Source organism: Pinus tabuliformis, chromosome 4_1, assembly GCF_031772625.1.
Source record: "Pinus tabuliformis cultivar Carrire ecotype Pingquan chromosome 4_1, CPIR1, whole genome shotgun sequence".
Classification (NCBI taxonomy): domain Eukaryota; kingdom Viridiplantae; phylum Streptophyta; class Pinopsida; order Pinales; family Pinaceae; genus Pinus; species Pinus tabuliformis.
In genome coordinates this window covers 877,458,661-877,469,026 of record NC_142303.1, presented here as the reverse complement: position 1 = coordinate 877,469,026, position 10,366 = coordinate 877,458,661, and the positions used below count along the sequence as shown (strand labels likewise).

Genomic DNA, 10,366 nt, shown 5'->3' with positions numbered 1-10,366 from the left:
AAGCTCATCCACTTGAGCTGATGCTTTTGTACTCTTTACAAGTTGCTTTCCCTTCCCCTTCTTTTGATGACATTGGAAGCGAAGTGCCCAAACATTTGACACTTGAAGCACTTGATGTGGCTCAAGTCCTTCCTTCCCTGGTTACAAGAACCTGGCTTCTCTTTATTCCCTTTTTAACCCTTCTTAGTTCCTCTTTTCTTGTTGCCCTTCTTCGTCTTAATAATGGGGACAACATTCTGCTCCTTCTAGTTGAAGTCATTCCATAGCCTCTTCAAAATGGGAAGTTTTAACTTTTTTTTGGCCTAGATGTCATAGCCAAAAAGTTTCCAAAAAGAACAGGACCTATTTAATGCAATGAGTACTAGCTTTTCACCCTTCACCTCCTCTCAATTGCTGCAAGCTGATCATGGAGATCAATAATCTTCATTAAGTAGGAAACTACAATATCCTTTTACTCATTTGCAGGGATTAAGCTTATTTCTTAGGAATGTCTTCTGTTTGTTGTTCTCACTCTGATAGAGTGACTAGAGCATCAAACATGTACTTTATTGTGGTCTTTTTGGTGATGTGAGGGATCTAATGATCCTTCATAGATTCAAGTATGACTCACTTGACCTTGGCCATCTTCTTTTTATGATTTACTAATTACACAGGTTTGGGAGGCTCTACAACCAGTTTCTCAATGAAGTTAGACAAATCCTACTCCAACAATATCTTTGTGCCTAGAGGCGCTCACCAGCCTGGTATGGAAGAGATGTTGTAATGTCGTGTCTTGATATGTAAACATTTTGACTCAGTCAAATTGCATAAAATGGAAATGAAATAAAATTAAAAAAAATAAAATAAAAAATAAAATTAATAATTAAAATAAACTTGAGGTAAAATAGTCAATTTATTGTTGGTGGTTTTGACAACCCATGGTTTTGCTAATGGTATTCTTATGTAAGAATAATTTCTCACTCTAGATCCATCTTAACTCCAGATATATCGAGTGTCGAGAGGGATCAAATCTATTGAGGTGCAAACCTCTTTTAGAGTGAAAAGAAATTTGATCCCGCCAAATGCTTGGAAGATCTGTAGTTAAGATGGATGCAGGCTGGTTACCTGAGACTTCCCTGGGATGAAGTTAAGAGGGACCTTCCAATCTGTCCATGTATTTGAGATTGACTGTAGCCATACTACTGCATTGGAATATCGCCTAAACGAAAGTTAAGACAGATCAGCAGCCTAACAAAGGACCCGACAACTTGAAACTTCACTGTGCTTTTCTCAAGCATGGATCACAGCATCCGATCCCTGGAGCCTCCTGACAGCTCCCTTTCATAGGTAGCAGTCCTATCTATTCAAGGATTTTTAGAATGTTTCAACAAACCTTTCTCTGATACCATTATGAATTTTTGTCTAACTCATTGTAAACAGATTCTTCTTCTAGTGGAAACTAACACTGTCTAAATTTAAAGGCTAATCAAAACTGCAATCTGAATCTCACTAAAATCTACAAACGCAGTTGGAATACATACATTGGAACACACAGATCAATGTCAAAAACACCTGTTACTGCTATTCCAATACTGCTGAATAAAAATCTGCTAGAAAGGATTTTGTGTAAGAACTGAAACTAACCCTATTACAGATCCATACTCTCACTCTTTCTTATAAGTGACACCTAGGGTTTATAAAAATAGATATATTACTTAGATCTCTGGATCTGTGCTCTATCTAACTGATAAAAAATGAATTCAGAAAGACTGAAAAATAAAACAGAACTGACTCATCTAACTTTAGCACTTTATCTTTAACCTGAAGTATAATGATAAAATTATCTTATTCTTTTTATGGCTGGTCCATACATGCATGTGTGTGCCCTTATTGCTGGAATAGTAAAATTTGTGATGTGCTCCTACTGTCTATTTATTGCTGCATTCTCACCAACAGATCATTATGCTGTTTGGAATTTAATGCTGCATGGATTTGTGTAATGTTGTTGTAATATAAGGTGCCCAGATCTGCCATGTGTGCTCCAACCTAGTAGAAGATGATCTGGGGTACACTATCTAACAACAATGAGCCAACAAACACTGGTATTTTTTTAAATGCCACTGTGGGCTGCTAGCTTTTAAAGTATTGTTAGGGAAATAAGCTTGGTGTAGTTATTTGATCCTCACCTAAATCTGTGTTAAATCTGATACAGTGAGAGTTATTGAGATAGAGAACACGTATGGCTTCCCTTTTTGGGGGGGTACCTTGACTAGCTCCATCAAAGTAATCCCCATGTTCCAGATTTGTCCATAGGAGCACGAATCAACTTTTTCTTTGTTGGGGTTGATGAAAAAGCTTTGAAGTTTGAGAAGATTGACTGAACTTGGAAGGCACATTGAAAGAGTTATATACCTGTCTTCAAAGATTTCAACATTTCTATCTTTCTAGATTCCCCATGATACTATTAGAGGAAGGCCTTTGAGGACTGAGTTTTGCTACCACTTTTTAGAGCACTCTTCAGCATAACCTCCTTGTCCACAGTCCTTTATCCTTGTCAAACCATCCAGATTTCCTTTATTAAGGACAGAATATCAGTAAGTGGTCTATGTTCTTTTCAACTCTTTTACACATGATACATTTGCTTGGACTTGATCCATTTCTTCTCTTAAGAACTTCCTATGTGGGTGCTCTATTTAAGATTGCCAACTGCATGTAAATAATGAACTTTTGAAAGGTTCTTATCCAGATACGCTTCCACCATGAGAGTGTGCATTCTGGTCTGTCCAGGGTACACGATTCTTATCCTAACTTTGGAGTGTAAATCCCCAAGGCTGGATTTTAGACCAGACATGTTCATCATCAGAGTCTTTTATATAGGCATGGCACACTTTTGATTTGTTTATAAATCCTTTTGATTGAATATTTTCTTGGCCTTTGAGTCGTCTCTCTGTTCAGCGCTATTCCAATCCTGCTGGCAAATGGAGGAGTTTCCTGGTCCAGCTGCCTGGTCTAGATTGAAGAGAGTTTATCACTGCTTCTAGCAGCTTGTACTCAGCTCCACTGCTTATCCATGGGTCTATACTGATCTTCGCCTAAGCCTCATTGCAAACCTTCCATGCCAGCAATCTACCTATTAAAGGGGATGTTATAGTCAGTACTTTCAATAATATGGATGCATTGTTGATTGACTTGTTTGGGTTTCCAATCCAGTCTTTTGCTGAATTGGGCTCAATATATCTCTGAATGTGAATCTGATTCCAGAGGTCCTCTTTTGATATTAGTCTCCACATACACTTGGCTTTTAGGGATTTCCCGAAGGAATGATATTCGATATGTAATGCATGTGGGATTTTTTGTATACCTTTGTTTTCTTAGCAAAATATAGTCTTATATTATAAAAAGCAGATCAAGTACTGTAATTGCTTTCTCTTTGCATCCATGCTAGAAGAGCCAACATATCAGATTGGGCATCATATTTGGAATGTCTCATGTCATTCTAAGGACAAAATCCACAACAGTGATAAGATTCAATGTTTGCTTTTATTTTTATTGTGCTCTTTCCAGCTTTGTGGCTGGAATGTGTTGTAGGTCCAATTGAATCTGTATTGAGTTCAACCTGATTGTACAATGTATTTTTCTAACTTTCTACAAATGTGTTGTTTATATCTAGTATAAGCAGATGGGGGATAAACTCATGGAGTACTAGGCTCGTGTAGTTACATCCTGTAATTAATCTATTAAGATTGGTTCTGGTCACCTTAAGTCCATATCCAGATGGGTTATGAGGGGAATGCAGAAGTTGATTTTGTATTCTTATCGGCACTGGGTCATAGATCCCACGATCCTTCATTTAATGTCTAGTTTTTGTCAATAATTAGGCTCTGTTCTTTAGATACTCCAATCTTTAGTTTTAACTTTTAATGTTTAGTGTTCTTTTATGGTGATTATTTTTTAGTATTTAGATCCTGTAATGATCCTTCTACTATGATTGGTTCTTTTTAAATTCTTTTCTAAATCCTTTTCTAAATCCTTTTCTAAATCCTTGATGTCAAAGGAACACAATTTCGTTATCGAGTCAGGCAAGTCTTTGTTCATTGGAATTAAAAACATTTTACGGAAATGAGAGTGCTACCAGTAAAAATTTAGATAATACAGTTCTGTAATTTGATGCTACAACAAATTTTGTTTGTGCTGTCACTGCCTTGTTTGGTTATTGGTATCAATTCTACTTTGGTACTGCATTTAGATACTTCAAGCTACATCATTTCCACATAAGATTGATAGGAATTTGACTATGTAGCGATTATAAAAAACACTGATGTTTATCTATCCTATTTTAGTACTACCACACGACTTGCAATTGTGCTAAACATAAAATACGTAATAGTTAAAATTTTGATCCATTTTTTGCTTTTGTAAGAAAACAATAGTTTATTTTAACCAGTGTTCCATGAGGATGTGTCCCCTATGGTGGGGTGCACGTATCCACACTTCCCACACACATAGGATGGGAAGATTCTTAGGGACACGTTTCCCCACGCCCCCTTTTAGGGAGACATAGGGAGACGCAGGGGGAAACGTTTCCCTACTGTGGGGATGTGTTTCACCAAAAGGGGTGCTTCTAGGCAGCTCCCCTAAAAAAGGGCTTGGTGCTCCCCGTTAATTTTGCTTGAAACAATAATTTATGAGTGGGAAAGCTCAACATTCAACCCTAGGGCCCTATTAATTGACTTAGGATGTTTGAGAGTGGTTCTGACCTCATTTTATTTCATATGGAGAAAGTAAATTTCAGATTCCAATCAAAATGCATCAGACATAACAATTTTTAGGATTTCAGGAATGAGCGAATTGCGATGTTTCCATTGGGCTCTATTATATATAAGGGTTTGGAACTACCATTTAATCAAGAGCACCAAACCCAAAAGCACCCCTTTTGAGGGGGGCCATGTTCTGCTTTGGGCAATTAAGAGCTATCTTCCTCAGCTCAACCTTCAGTGGAGCTACTGATTGATTGCCTCCTTGCTGCCACTTGTTGCTGAATGAAGGACCACTTCACCCGGTCATAAGTTTTCTCAAAGTCTATTTTGACAAAAAAGCCATTGAGGCTAGTATGATGGGCACATTCTATGCCTTTAAAGACTGCATTGAAATTGTCAAGGATATGTTGCCCACAAATAGACCTTGTTTGTTCTAGGCGAATGCTCTTTGGAAGAATATGCTCGATGCACAAGGCAGATGCCTTGGCCAAGATTTTTTAAAAGGTGTTTAAAAGAGTTATGGGTCTCCAGGTGGTGTTTAGCACTAGGTCTTTTTCCATAGGAATGAGTTTGATAATGCCCCGGTTGATTCCAGCTCACAGGGATTGGCTTCTGAGAGGCTCTTTACAAACTTTTGCACAACTAAACTTAACTTCATAGTTTAAAAAAAATGCTTTTTGCACCATCATCAATATTTTGGTTGCAAAAAATTGGTAATATAATCACAGAAAGTGATAAATATTTTTGTTTCTTACTGTAACAACAATACAAACTAAGCCCCTAGGGTTAGCTCAATTGGTCGAGTCTTGTCAATAAAGCAGCTTTGTTATTGAGAGGGCATGGGCTCGATTATGTCAACACTCTCGAGGCTAGGCTCCGTGGTTGTGAAGGCTGTAAGTGGTCACTTCAGATGGATCTGCCTGGTACATAGAAAAAAAAACAACAATGCAAACTAGTTTTTTTTTTATGTAAAAGTAAAAAAATCTAGAAAATAATGAAATTATTGCATTGGCTAAGTCGACTCAAATTTTTGTATTTTACTTGGTTCATTTTGGATAGATGGTTCAGTCCTCTTTGTTATGTCCTGTAGATTTATGCAAATGTAGAAGACTTCTATTTGGATTGCCCAACAATTTTGCTTATCTAGTTGTAGACAAGTACCATAAAATGCATATATCCTTTGGCTAAATAGCAGTGCTTCATACTCTTCCCAGTCTCCTGAGTCTGGCTGAGTCTCGCCATGTTAGCTCTGGACCGAGTATTCCCCAGCGACTCCCCTGGTAGGCTCCCCTTTGGCTTAGCGGAGTCTTGCTAGACTTGCTAGATTCGGGAGTCTGACCCAGGCTTAGCTGACCCAATGACCCAATGACAGTGACCAAAAATACCCCACACTTGTGATTTTTAGGAGGGAAATGAAGTGTTTGAGAGGGCAGGAAGTCTTTATAAAGACATTTCTCCCCTTATTCTTTATCATTCCATATATTTTTAAGAGCCATTTCTTTCTTAGAAGAGTGCTGTGTGCTGTCACTGTGAGCGGGTTGAGTTCATCATCATTTATGAGGGAAATTGAAGGAGGCTTTAGCATCATCAATGATCACTAGCTACTGAGTAAAGTCGTCTCACCCTCTCAGCATTCAAAGTTCAGGTAAGTGGGCAATTACACATTCAGGTTTTATTGTTTAGTTTATAAACTTGAATTTTTTTTAAAGTTTATACTAGTACACCTGTAGGATGGGATGTCATCGTACAGGCTTGATGAAGAGACTCAGGGTCTCTTTAGCGTTTCATTATCTCTAATGGAAACACCAAATACGTTTGCACCACAATTATTGCTTCAATCTAGAGATTTTGGCTAACTCCTTGAGGGCTTATTCTTGGCATCTTTGTAGTCATGAATGAGGCTTGAGATTGGACTTGGAGACATTGTCTACCTTGATTATCTAATTATGTTATGAAACTATGAGTTATGTAGCTGAATGGAGTACTATTTGTGAATTTGATCATGGAATTTCAGTTCACTATTTTGCATACAAATATCGAGTGTCAAATGTTGTGTCATCGTATTTTATGAGATAATCTTTTGAAATTCTGCATAGATTGTGGTTTTATAACTTATATGTATTGGTTTGTGCTCAAAATTTACCATGTTTTGAGTTTTTTTCTCTTTGCTCGGTCTGTGCTGAGTCGTTGAGTCTTTCCAAGTCCCAGCCCAACCAAGTCTGGCAACTTTGCTACATAGTGATAAGCATTAGATGCTAAACTTGATGATTAGGATTAACACGATAATATTAGATTGAGCAGCAGATTGTTTTGATGGATTAGAATAGTTTTTAAATTCTGCCCCTTCCCATGTTCTGCTTAATTTTTTTTCTAGTAACTGTTGTAATATAGAAATTAAAAAAAAATATAAAACAACCATAAAAAAAATTAAAATTAAAAAGAACAACACATAACAAATATCAAAACCTAAACTAATTTGCAATCTCTAACTCACTCATTCGAGTTACCAAGCTTATGTCTACTCAGCTTGCTGCGCAGAACTATTTGACTTACCAGTTAACTGTTGCACCTCCTCCTCCATGGCACTCCTAAAATGCTCATTGGCCATTTTTAATCGTCAGTTTTAACTTTCGAGTCTTGACTTTAGATATGGATGACCTTAGACTGATTCTTTGACTTTCACCCTTTACTTTTTTTGAGTTTGAGTTATATCAATTTACTATTCCAATCTTCAGGCTTAAGTATCTACTATAGTCTATTTTGGTTAGTACTAATTAGATTCTAGAATCACGAATTTAAATTTTAAATCAATTTAGAATCTAGAATGATGAATTATGAATTTAATTTTTAAATCAATTTAGATTCTAGCATGTTGAATAATGAATGATGAATATGGATCAATCTAGTTCATTATTGAATCTCATGGTGTATGAATGAATGATGTATGTATTAGTATGAATGATGAGTATGGATCAGTGTATTTCATTATTTAATTCAATCATGTACAGATCAATGTATTTATGCTTTCATTATTGAAAAATATATATATATATATATATATATATATTAAAAAAATTATATACCCCCATATCACCCTGCCCCCTAATTTTACCTAAAATTTGAGGGTATTCTCACACGCCCCCCCTGTGCATCACCCCAGAGATGCATCTCCCTATCCCGGAGTCTTGGTGGAACATTAGTTTTAACTTGCCAACATAGAAGGGTTGAAAATATAGTATGACTTCATATTGAAATATGACCATGCCCTTCAAATTTGATGCCAGGTTGAAGAAGTATTTTAGGAAAAGTATTTGGAAGTGTGTTCTAGTGTTTGCCTTTTAGAAAATGTTAATTTTTTTTCAAGCTTTCTTTTCAGTTCTTATAACTGATTTGTTTGTTTTACTTTAGTGGTTTATTTATAATAGTTAAAAAGGCTTACGAGATTTAATGGAAACCTTTTCTACCCACACCAGATATGCCAAAAAGACCTTAGACGTGTGAATGCCAATTTTGATGCACCATTCATATTGTGCAGTTGTGATGTTTTTTGTTAACGATTGTGCTGAATAGCTTTGTGTCGAATGATGCAGGTACCTTCAAGAAAATTTATACCACATACGGGAATCACATGAGATGGATCTAGATTTGAAGATAGAATTCTTAAAACATGTTAACTAATGCATTCAACTGTCCAATGTTCTTAGGTAGCGGTCTTGTAAGATTTCTTCTGACAATATCTGGTAAGAAGAGTATTATTGTAATCATTAAAATGTTATAAATAAGATATATGAAATAAAAATTCAGGTATTGAATTTTTCATTAAACATTATTTAGAATGTATTAATACTTATAAGTATTTGTGTGAAAATAAATTGAATTGGTTTATGTTTAAGGACAAGGCATCCAAGGCGAGGTTAACCAAGAAAAAAGTCACTCATCGTAGTGACCAGAAAGGTTTAAAAGCACTGATAACAACCTTTGTAAGTATATTAGACATGTGATATTTTTTTAATAAATTTTGTACTAGAAGAAAGTCATTGTTATCTAATTTCTCCCTATTTACTGATTGATAGGAACTAAAATATGGAAGACCTCCAAATCATTTGGAAAAGGAGGTGCTGCAGCAAAAGGGATGGGTTGAATTTGTTGTTTGGATGGACTCTATGGTATGTAATCTTAGTTGGATTTCCAATATACTTTTAAACCATATTTTCATTTTATTTTTAGTACTATTAGATATTATATCTTACCTCATTTTATGGTTAACATTGTATAACAAAAACATGTGTTGTGTTGTGTAATTAATACTAACATGTAATATTGATTTTTTTGTCAGAATGCTATAGGTAATGATTGCCAAGACGATGATCCAAATTATGTTCAACATATATTAGGAGATGATGAGGATGAGGATGAGGATGAGGATGATGGTGGTGAAGGAGGAGATGATGATGATAGTTGCGGTGTTGGTGATGATGTGGATCAGAGTAATGAGGATGGTCAAGATGATCATGAGGATGATCTTGGTGGTGGTAGCTAGGCATGCACATGCATTGTTTTTTATGAAGAAATTATTGTGTAGAATGACATTGTTATGTTTAGATGGGTGTTGTGAATTTACCCTATATCAATGAGACATTCTGATTTTGTAATCATACGATGAGTTTGATTTATGTAAGTTGTTAATTTATCGTAGAATAACGATATTCATGAAATATTTTGATTTGTTAATCATATTTGAATTTTACTTGTTTTGATTAAAAATAATACTGATTTTATTAGTATTATGTTGCTATTTTATACATGTTTTGAAAATTGTTAATGACACATTCTTATTTTTTTGGATGGATGTTGTCAATTTCTCTTAAATTTCTTTACAAATGATTTTGAATTGTGATATCTGCTTTAATGATATTTAGAAACTATCATATATTTCACTATGAATCTATAAAGGGGGTCATATATGCAAAGAAAAATATACTCTATATAAGAATTCAAATGCGGATGTAACCATGGATGCAAAATTGAAAGTAAAATTGGATGTTAAACTAGGAATTAATACAAAATGCAAACAATTGACATACAAAGTGTTTTAAATTAGAAGTGAAAAATTGTGCAATAGTTGACACAAAGAAGGGAACAAAACATGGCATACAAAAGGATATCAAATTGGGCAAAAACAAGGACACATAAATGGGCACCAAATTAGATGCAAAAAAAGACAACAACTAGATGTAAAATAAGATGCAAAGTTGAGCGTTAAAAAGAAGCAAAAAACGTTACAAATTAATATGCCAAATGATGATGCAAATAATGGTGTAAATTTGGGATGCAAACTTGGGTGCAAAAAAGGAAAAAAAAAAGATGTAAGAAAAGACATAAAACAAGATGCAAAATGGGGCTGAAAAAAGGTGAAACCAAGGATGCCATATTGGATGTAAAAAATGATTCCTAATCACATGAAAATTTAGGCTCGAACTCAGACACAAAATTATATGCAAATGTGGACACAAAATGAGGCAAAAAAAGATGCAAATTTGGATGGTGAAAACGATGTAAAACTAGACACCAAAAAAATGCAAAATTGGATGAAAAAGTCGGTGTAAATAATGGTGCAACATTGGACACAA

The 10,366-nt window shown here is 35.2% G+C and overlaps 1 long non-coding RNA gene across 1 annotated transcript; it reads left to right on the top strand.

Annotated features, from left to right (window-relative positions):
* Positions 1-8,815: 8,815 nt before the first annotated feature.
* On the top strand, positions 8,816-9,370 carry LOC149178990 (uncharacterized). Its single transcript, XR_016258888.1, has 2 exons — positions 8,816-8,902; positions 9,073-9,370. It is a non-coding gene; the product is annotated as an uncharacterized LOC149178990 (long non-coding RNA).
* Positions 9,371-10,366: the final 996 nt, after the last annotated feature.